General features: G+C 36.4%; 1 non-coding gene across 1 annotated transcript; it reads left to right on the top strand.

Moving 5' to 3' along the window:
• The first annotated feature begins 9778 nt into the window (after positions 1–9778).
• LOC120224245 lies at positions 9779–9883 on the top strand. The gene has a single exon (XR_005526504.1). It is a non-coding gene; the product is annotated as a U6 spliceosomal RNA (small nuclear RNA).
• The last annotated feature ends 774 nt before the right edge of the window (positions 9884–10657 follow it).

Here is a 10657-nt window from a genome sequence, read left to right as displayed (position 1 = left end):
GAGAAGAGCAATATCCTGAGGCATTTAGAAGGAAAGGATTTCTTTGTTTTTCCAGTGTATGTATAGCAAGAAATACTAGAAAATATTTGCTTCAGCACCCACCCGGGTGCAACAGAGCATTATGATGATGAGGGTAGAAGATTAAGAGAGGGTAAAGAAAGGGGGAAGCTATAAAAATTTATGTCAGAAGCAGTAAATAAGGGGTTCCTGGGGATTCAATTGGTTAAGTGTCCAACTCTTGATTTCAGCTAGGGCCATCCGTTCATGAGTTCGAGCCCCACCTCAGGCTCTGCACTGATTGCACAGAGCCTACTTGGAATTCTCTCAAAATAAACATAAAAAAAATAAAAAACAGTAAATAGTCAGTGCTAAAGAAAATCTAACCTTAAATGAAGAACAGTGAATATCACACTGGTTTTCAGAACCCTGTGGGTTCCCATGAGCCAACAAAGGAAAGATGGAGGGGGGCTTCCCCATCACTTTATCAGCCAGATCAGAGCTGCCTTCAATGTTCTTTATTGTGCTTAATCTTTCCTTTAAGGGATTCTGCAGCTTAAAGGTGTGATGGTAAAACTAAAGCACCAGGATAGAAGATAAAAAGCACCTTCAGATGGGTTTAGTGAGGAAAAAAAGTACAGATTTAAAAGGCTGATTACAAAGATTTATCATTTGAATAAGTTGTTCCCAAAGAAAACAACAAAACAAATTAAACCATAGTTTTAATAGGAGAAATCTTGATCTTAAAAAAAAAAAAAAAAAAAGGCTCAAGTCTAAATGAAGATCCTGTTTATACATTAAATGCCAGCTGGAATGGAAGAGAGTTTTGTAGTTACAGGATTTCTCCAGCCATCCTCAAGTGGAGGTAACCAAAAGTCATTCTGTGATCTGCAATGCTCTACTTATTTGCCCTTTATAGAATTACTTGAATATAATCACTACCAAGATGAACCAAAATTAAGAATAAAAGAATGAGAGAAGAAAGTTGGTTAGTATTAGAATCAGTAAAACTACTAGGATAATGCAGATAATTATATTTAAAATATATTATTTATTAAATGATTATTCTCAAAAAATTTAAATGGGGCTTATTAACCCCAGATTAAGTTAATAAAGAAACAAGAAGAGATCAGTTTTTTAGGAGATGAAATGAGGAATAAAATCCAAACTTTTGTGAAAAACAACTTTTGTTTTGAAAATTAAATGTAAGTTTAAGAGTTCCAAAAATCTGTTAAGGTGATTAATAATAAAATTATTAACAGAATGTCTCCTGTCCAAATTCTTGGGGGAAAAAATGGAATTGCTTATTTGACAAAAGTCGAAGATACAGAATAGCACTTAAGACCAAAAATGTTTACATTCTAAAAACAGAATGAAATTCTTTGCTTCTTCCAGAGCACTTTAAGTCAAATTCTGCCACATACACATAACATGAAAAGTGTTTCAGAGAACAAGTAGAAGTAGCATATTCACTCCTAAAATTACAATTAGTAGTGAAGACAACAAACCATGGAGTTTATGTGCAGGATAATATAGGATTAAAATGCAGAAATACAGAAGCCTTTAAAACAGTGTAGAAATTGTGGGGAGCACCTTAACACATGTTCTGTGAACTATCATAAATCAAATAGAAGGGAGATAGAAGTGGAAAAAAATAATCAAGCAAAACTACTATATAGAGAAAGATATAATTATTTCTCAAATGGAATAGTTTACAAATCTATCAGCAATACTGAATAACAGGCAGCATAAGTGACCCAGAAACATCCCTTAACTTCTGCATGTCAGCTAATTTATAATATTTAGAGCAGGATTCATAACAAAACGAAAACCATCAAACTTGTTCTAAATGTTTTTAGCCTCTTTATTCTAAAGACAAATTGCAAAGAAATCACATACCTTCTATTCTAAACCCGGACCCTCTGGGCCTCCTTCATTCCTGGAGGAATAAAATGGCTCAGCATTTGGTGCCCATCTGCTGGACATTACGTCAGCATCTGAGCGGTCTGTGAAAGCTGAAAGCAATCCTTGCAGCCTGATAATTCCCTTGAAGTTCATTTTATAGGGTAGAAATTGTACAGGCTGTGTTCTTTGATCACAGGGCAATAAAACCAGAGAATAAAAAGCACAATCACCTGGAAAATAATTTGAAGGGCCTCTTCTAAATAGTTATTTTGTCAAGAAAAAATGCAATAAAATAGAGCAAAACAATGGCAAAAAAGGATGTTTTTTTTGCTTTCATAGTGTATTGTCAAGTTGGTTTCCATGTAACACCAATGCTCATCCTAACAAGTGCCCTCCTCCATGCCCATCACCCTCCTTCCCATCTCCATCAGCCCTCAGTTTGTTCTCCACATTCAAAAGTCTCTCATAGTTTGCCCCCCTCCTTCTCCCCCATGGTCCTCTCTTAAGTTTCCTGTTCCACGTGTAAGTAGAAACATATGGTATCTGTCCTTCTCTGCCTGACTTATTTCCCTCAGCATAACACCCTCAAGGTGCATCCATGTTGCTACAAATGGCCAGATTTCATTCTTTCTATTGCCATGTAGTATTCCATTGGATAGATGAACCACATCTTCTTGAGCCATTCATCAGTTGGTGGAGATTTAGGCTCTTTCCATGTTTGGACTATTGTTGAGAGTGCTGCTATGAACATTGGGGTTCATGTGCCCGTATGCATCAGCACTCCTATATCCCTTAGGTAAATTCCTAGCAGTGCTACTGCTGGGCCATAGGGGAGTTCTATTGTTAATTTTTTGAGGAACCTCCACACTGTTTTCCAGAGGGGCTGCACCAGTTTACATTCCCACCAACAGTGGAGGAGGGTGCCCGTTTGTCCACATCCTCGCCAGCATCTAGAGTCCTCTGATTTGTTCATTTTAGCCACTCTGACTGGTGTGAGATGGTATCTCAGTGTGGTTTTGATTTGTATTTCCCTGATAATGATGAGGGATGCTGAGCATCGTTTCATGTTTCTGTTAGCCATCTGGATGTCCCCTTTGGAGAAGTGTCTGTTCATGTCTTCTGACCATTCCTTCATTAGATGATTTGTTTTTTGGGTATGGAGTTTGGTGACTTCCTTATAGATTTCGGACACTAGCTCTTTATCTGATATGTCATTTGCAACTATCCCATTCCATTGGTTGCCTATTAGTTTTATGGATTGTTTCCTTTGCCGTGCAGAAGCTTTTTATCTTGATGAGGTTCCAATAGTTCATTTTTTCTTTTGATTCCCTTGCCTTTTGGGATGTGTCAAGTAAGAAATTGCTGCAGTTGAGGTCAAGGAGGTTGTTTCCTGCTTTCTCCTCTAGGGTTTTGATGGTTTCCTGTCTCACATTCAGGTCCTTCATCCACTTTGAGTTTATTTTTGTGTATGGTGTAAGAAAGTGGTCTAGTTTCACTCCTTTGCACGTTGCTGTCCAATTCTCCCAGCACCATCTGTTAAAGAGGCTGTCTTTTTCCCATTGGATACTCTTTCCTGCTTTGTCAAAAATTAATTGGCCATACATTTGTGGGTCCAGTTCTGAGTTCTCCATTCTATTCCATTGGTCTACGTGTCTGTTTTTGTGTCAAGGGATGATATGTTTAAAGCTGTGCTAAAGGGCATATTGATAGCCATGGTTGCAGAGAGAGGTGAAATGGATGAATAAAACATACAACACTAGAAAAAGTAACAATAAAGTAAAGACTAATTAGAAATGAATTAGAAAAAGGGCGCCTGGGTGGCTCACTCGATTGAGTGTCTGACTTCAGCTCAGGTCGTGATTTTGTGGTTCATAGGTTCAAGCCCCGCATTGGGTTCGCTGCTGTCAGCACTGATCATCTGTGCCCCTGCCCCTGCCCAACTTGCAGTCTCAAAATTAAATAAGAATTAAAAAAAGAAAGAAAACAAAAGTAGAAAAGTGAAAAGGGAACCTGGCAAAAGCATTTTTAAAATATTCAAAATCAGAAATAAGATAATGAAAAAAAACAGGAAACTTAAAAATAAGTGCCACCCTCAATTATGTATTTTAATTTAAGCATTTGTTATGAAATGTTAAGTACGTATCCAATCAAGAATTAGAAAACCTGACCAGGTCAATAACTAAAGAAAAAATTCAGGTAGTTATCAGTGAATTTTAGATCCTTAAATGAGCCCTCATCACTTTATCAATTCTTCCAGACTTCAGAAGCACTTTATTCCTGTGGTTTTTAAGTTTTTCCATGCAGCCAGAAGGTGAGTATACATACTGATTTTGCGTAAATAACATTACCCTAACAGCAAAACTTAAAAGGCAATGAAGATAAAATCCATATATTTTTAATTTACCAATGAATATGGATGTAAATAAATCTAAATAAAATATTAGAAAGTGCAGATAATATGTTTGAAGAACCATTCACCATTGCCTAGGAGGGTTTATCCTTTGATGAAAGAGCAGTTTACATGAAGAAGAATTATTACTGTAACACTTCTTTTTTTTCTATTTTTAATGTTTTTTTGTATTTATTTCTGAGAGAGAGAGAGTAAAAAAGAGAGAGAGCGAGCGTGAGCAGGGGAGGGTCAGAGAGAGGGAGATACAGAATCTAAAGTAGGCTCCAGGCTCTGAGCTAGCTGTCAGCACAAAGCCCAATGCAGTGCTTGAACCCACGAACCGTGAGATCATGACCTGAGCCAAAGTCAAATGCTTAACCAACTGAGCCACCCAGATGCCCTGTAACGCTTATTTTCATAGGACCATAATGAGATCTGCAAGTTGATTACTTACCCATTCTTGTGATTGTGCAAATGCTGTGGACAGTTCTGATTATATTTGGTTTACTTGAAACAATCACTAGCTGGAGGAGTGGGATTAGCCTGATGTATATAAGTGAATCTGTGTCTAACCCTCCCCTCTAACTACATGATTGCTATATAATGGAGAAAGTATGGATGGATATTGTTGAGGGAAGCAAAATGTCTAAAACTGCTTCTTAGATAAATAGCTAAATTTATTGAGCCCTTAGTATTTGCCAGGCGTTAGGTGAATTACTTTGCATACCTCTCAAAACATATGAAGTAAGTACAGTTGTTCTTGTTTTATCGAAAGGAATCTAAGGTGCTTTGAGAGAGATGAAGTAACTTGCCCAAGATCACAGAGCCAGCAAAGCGGAAAGCTGGCCTTTGGATACAGTCTTCATTGAAACCCATGTTCTTAACCTGTACACTAACTGTCAACAGCTGTGACAAAGAATGCAGAAACTACCACACACCAATTGGATATTATGCAACAACAACAAATCCTTCCAAAACCATGAGATAGCATGGGAATAATGCTAACTATTTAGTGAAGGCAAAATTGTATATAGTGTGGTTTGTAAAATTTTAAGCTAGACTGAGTTTGTAAAGAAGACTGAGTTTGTGTGTGTGTGTGTGTTTGCTTTTCACTTTTGTCCATGTTTCCTTGGTGAACGTGTACAATTTTTAAAAATCTAAAAAGTATACTGTATCCCGTACAAAATTGAAAACTTTTTGTCAGCAAAACCTGTTTATTTTTGTAACTTTCAATCCAGCTATGAACTTTATACATAATAGTCACAAAATGTTTATTTGGATTACAACATAAAGGGTCCTATGTATGTCCCTTACTACAAAGATTCCATAAACAAATCTATATTTTCTATAAAGATCCTAGTAATTATTTAGATGCCATCTTTTCAAATGGAGACCTTACTTACTAGGCTGACTTTTAAAGATTTAATTTCAATTTTATGTTCCTGTTTTTTTTTTTTTATAAATGTATTAGTGGCTAAATCACAGTCCACATACAAATCTTGGTGGTATTTTAAAATAATAGTAATATTCATTGAACTCTTGCTAAGTCACCACTGCCCTAGGCACTCTAAGACATTTTGCCATTTAGCAGTCCTAACAATTCTGTGGAAGTGAGGTTAAATGACTCTGCCAGGACACACAGCAAGTAAATAATGGAGCTGAGATTCACACTCAGGAAGTATGACTCCATGCCTTCATTTAAGTTCACACACTGTGTAATTCAAGCGCTGTTCTCTGTTTAAGAATGAAGTATAAAATCTTTGTCATAAAAATAGAGCATGTAATGGGGAGATAATTTTATTCCATTGCATGGCCTCTTGAAAGCGTGGGGTGGAGAGAAAAGTATAACTGAGATGAGAGGAAGTGCAGAAAGCAAGAGAGAAAGGAATAAGATGGCAAGGTAAAGAAACGATGACTCAGTGGCTTTGTGCTCAAAGCATTGGTTCCTTTTTACCTTGGTTGTACAAGTTTAACAACTCCATTGAGCACCTGTGTACTGAGTGCCAAGAGATGGTGAGAAGAAAAAAGATAGCTTCCATGCCCTTATGTAAATTAGTCTAATTCAGATTTAGTTTAAAACTATGAGGTCAGCTATCACTTGGGCAAAGCAGGCTGGCTCCTATACCTATCTCTTTCAAAGGATTCACCAAAACAAAAGAATTCCCCTATTACTGTCCCCCTTAATTTGTCCACGCCTAATTCTTTGTGTTTTATGGGGGGTTTTGTTGTTCTGTTTTATTTTTGAGGTAATTATAATGCAGTGTGTAAATAATAGGTATTAAGATTCAATAAATTTTGACAAATGCATTTATACTCTTGCAGCTCACTGTTTGAAACCGTTTCTGTGTGTCTTGCAAGCAGAGGCACTCTATTTTCAGGAATGTTTTTATCATGAACAGTCTTGGAAGATAGTGTCTCCTTCCAGAGCAAAAGGCAAGTTTGTTTACTGTCCAGTATAATAAAGGTACTGTCTTCTTCCAGAGTGAAGAGCAGGCACAATTACTGCCCTTTATAAAAGATTTAGGTTCCTGAAGCTTGAAGACCTTCAGTTGTGACACAAGTTTACTGTATACACAGCATCTATCTGGGCCCCTCTGTGTTAACTGTTAAGGCTTAGGGAACAAGAGGAACCAATGCAAATCTGCACAAACTGCTTATTGTGCTGTGGATAATAAAGTTCTTTGTCTCTGACCTAGGAGTTTTGTGTCTTCTGCCAGCCTCCACAAGACTGGTAGGCTAACTTGCTATCTTGCAAGTACAGTAAAACATCAAACCCTTATGGTCCTTGACAGCCACCGTCCTTCAAGATACAGATTTTTCCATTGGAGCAGCAAGTTCCCTCATGTCTTTCTCCCAACAGTCTCACAAGAGACAATCCTCTTTCCGATTGTTTTCACAATAGATAGCTTTGCCTTTTCTAGGACATCACATACAGGGAATCATACAACATACACTCCTGTTTCCCTGCCTCAATCAGTAGGTCTGTGAGAAACATCCATGCTGTTGTGTATCAGTGGTTTGTTCCTTTTCATGTCTGAGTAGTATTCCGTTGTGAGAATGGTCCTCAATTTATCCATTTCCCTAGTGGTGGACATTGGGTTGTTTCCAGCTTGCAGAACAAAGCTGCTGTGAACATCCACATGTTTCTGTGTGGTAATGTTTTATTGTATACAGGAAACTGGGAAAAATCATTGTGGTGTCTGCTTTTGAAGATTGTTCATTTTTGTTTTAGAAGGCACTTAATCTATCTAGACCCACATTTCCAGCTCCGCCTCTTTTGCAGTGGGCAGCAGCTGAAATCTCTGTCACAGTTTTCAGCCTCCCATCTGTCGTTTCTCACCTGCCCCCTCGGAGTCTCTCCTGCAGGAGCACAGCTAAAGGAGTCAGCTGAAAATTGGGGTGAGGTTTATTACAGACTTAACACTGTATGTTGTGACTCTTTCTTTTTTTTGATAATCCTCCTCCCTAACTTCAAAGTTGCTTGGGCCTCTCTAAACCCAGCCCATTGACGACTCAGGCCAGTAAGACTGCACTTTTCTGCTTGAGTTCTAGCATTTTTGCACTCAAGAGGAGGTAAGAGTGTCCTCAGGCAAAAAGCTTTATAAACACAAATCTCACCCAGTGTGATTCCCAAAAATGTTAATTCCCCTCAGTTTCTGGCCCCTCTTGGTCATTCTCCTGTGCCTTCAAATAGCTGTTTTTCAATATGTTGCTCAGAGTTTATAATTGATATACAGGACTTAATCAGTAAAAGCTTCTCTACCATTTCCAGGAGCAGAAATCTGCCTACTATATTTTATCCCTTTATTTTAAATCTTCTGTGTCATCTTACTCTGGACATATCTCTTATAAGCAACATGGAACTGGTTGTATATTTTAGAGTATCTGATTCTGTTTGCCATTCAATATGTTGGTTTAATCCTAATTTACATTTATGTGATTAACGGCCTCTGGATTTAGTACCATTTTTATGTGTTCTATTTACCATTATTTACATTTGCTTCTTTGGTTCTGATCTTTTGCTAGATTGAAAGGATTTTCTATATCCCCCCCCCCATGTTTTCCTCACTTGGAAATTATTAATTGTATATCTTTTCATTATGTATACATATATGTAATATATACACATATATACATGTATACACATCATGTATGTGCATATATACATGTATATACATACATGTATGTGTATATGTGTCTATAGATTTTACATATACATCTAAATATAGTTCTATAAAATTTTTACCCAAATCTTCAATAGTTCTATCTTCCTTACAAACAGGAAAAGTACATTACTTCATTTTATTTACCCTTTTATTATTGTCTATAAACTTAGCATCAACTTTTTTTTTGTTTTTGGTGCAATTGTAAATGGGATTGTCTTCTAATATCTTTAATTACTTCATTATTGTGTAGAAATGCAACAGATTTCTATATATTAATTTTGTATCCTGTGACTTTACTGAATTCATTTATCATTTCTAGTAATTTTTTGGCAGAGTCTTTAGGGTTTTCTGTATATAGTATCAATCATCTGCAAATAGTGGAAGTTTTACTTCTAACTTACTACTTTGTATGCTTGTTTTTTATCTGATTGCTGTGGCTAGAACTTCCAGCATTATGTTGAATAATAGTTGTGAGAGTGGACATCCTTGTCTTTCCTGATATTAAAGGAAAAGCTCTCAGTTTTTCACCACTGAGTGTGAGCTTAGATGTGGATTTTGCATATATGACCTTTATTATATTGAGATGTGTTCCCTCTAACCCTACTTTGTTGAGAGTTTTTATCATGAATAGATTTTGTACTTTGTCAAAGGATTTTTCTGCGTTTTTATTGAGATAATCATATGGTTTTTATCTTTTCTCTTGTTAATGTAATGTATCTCACTAATTGATTTTAAATATTGAACCACTCTTGGATCCCTGGAATTAATCCTACTTGATCATGGTGAATGATTTTTTTTGTGTGTGAGAGAGAGAGAGAGGAAGAGAGAGAGAGTGCACACACAAGTAGGGGAGGGGCGGGGGGGGAGAGAGGGAGAGAATCTTTTTTTTTTTTAACTTATTGATTTGTTTGTTTAGAGAGTGGAGGGAAGGCAAAGAGAGGGAAAGGCAGAGAATCCCAAGCAGGCTCTGTGCTGTCAGTACAGAGCCTGACATGGAGCTAGAACTCACAAACCATGAGATCATGACCTGAGCCAAAATCAAGAGTTGGACACTGAGCCATTCAGGCACCCCAATTTTTTAAATGTATTGTTGAATTCAGTTTGCTTATATTTTGTTGAGGGTTTTTGCAACTATGTTCATAAGATATATTGGCCTATTGGGCTTTCTGTTTTGTTTTGTTTTGTAGTGTCTTTATCTGGTTTTGCTACCAGGGTAAGTACTGGTGGCCTAATAGAATGAATTTGGAAGCTTTCCTTTGTCTTCTATTTTTGTTGGAACAGTTTGAGAAGGATAGGTATTAACTCTCTAAATGTTTGGTAAGTGATTGTTTCAGCAGCACATATACCAAAATTGGAATGATACAAAGATTAGCACGGCCCCTAGACAAGGATGACAGGTAAATGTTTGGTGGAATTCACCAGTGAAGCCATCTGGTCCTGAACTATTATTTGTTGGAAGTATTTTGGTTACTGGTTCCCTTTCATTGCTAGTAATCAGTCTGTTCAAATTTTTTATTTCATCTTGATAAAGTTTCAGAAGGTTACATGTCTCTAGGAATTTATCCATTTCTTGTATGTTGTCCAATTTGTTGGCATATAATTTTTTGTAATATTCTCTTATAATCTTTTGTGTTTATGTAACATCAGTTGTTATTTCTCCGCCTTCATTTCTGATTTTATTTACCTGAGTCCTCTCTTTTTTTCTTCATGAGTCTGCCTAAATGTTTATCCATTGTGTTCATCTTTTCAAAGGATCAGCTTCTGTTTTCATTAATCTGTTCTATTATTTTTTTCATCTCAATTTCACTTACTTCTGCTCTGATCTTTATTATTTCCTTCCTTCTACTGACTTTCTGCTTTGCTTTTCTTTTTCTAGCTCCTTTAGGTATAAGGTTAGATTGGAATTAACTTTTTTATAGATTTTTTTTCAAAAATCAATATTTAAATATACCAACATATTTAGACTCACTATTGTTTCCTTTTGTTAAAATAACAACCTAGTGATATATAATTTATATACCATGAAGTCACCATTGTGTTTTGCATTTAACTTCTTTCTCTTAGGTTCACATTTCTTCTTGCAATCTTTAGTGGTTATTCCAGTGAGATGTGTTTAGGAGATTTGTTTGCTTTTTTCTGTAAATGCCTTTATTTTGCTTTCACTCTTTTGATGATAACTTTTGCCTGAGTATAGAATTCT

Source organism: Hyaena hyaena, unplaced genomic scaffold (genome assembly GCF_003009895.1).
Source record: "Hyaena hyaena isolate Hyena2069 unplaced genomic scaffold, ASM300989v1 scaffold_1137, whole genome shotgun sequence".
Taxonomy (NCBI): Eukaryota; Metazoa; Chordata; class Mammalia; order Carnivora; family Hyaenidae; genus Hyaena; species Hyaena hyaena.
This window is presented reverse-complemented; position numbering and strand designations above follow the sequence as displayed.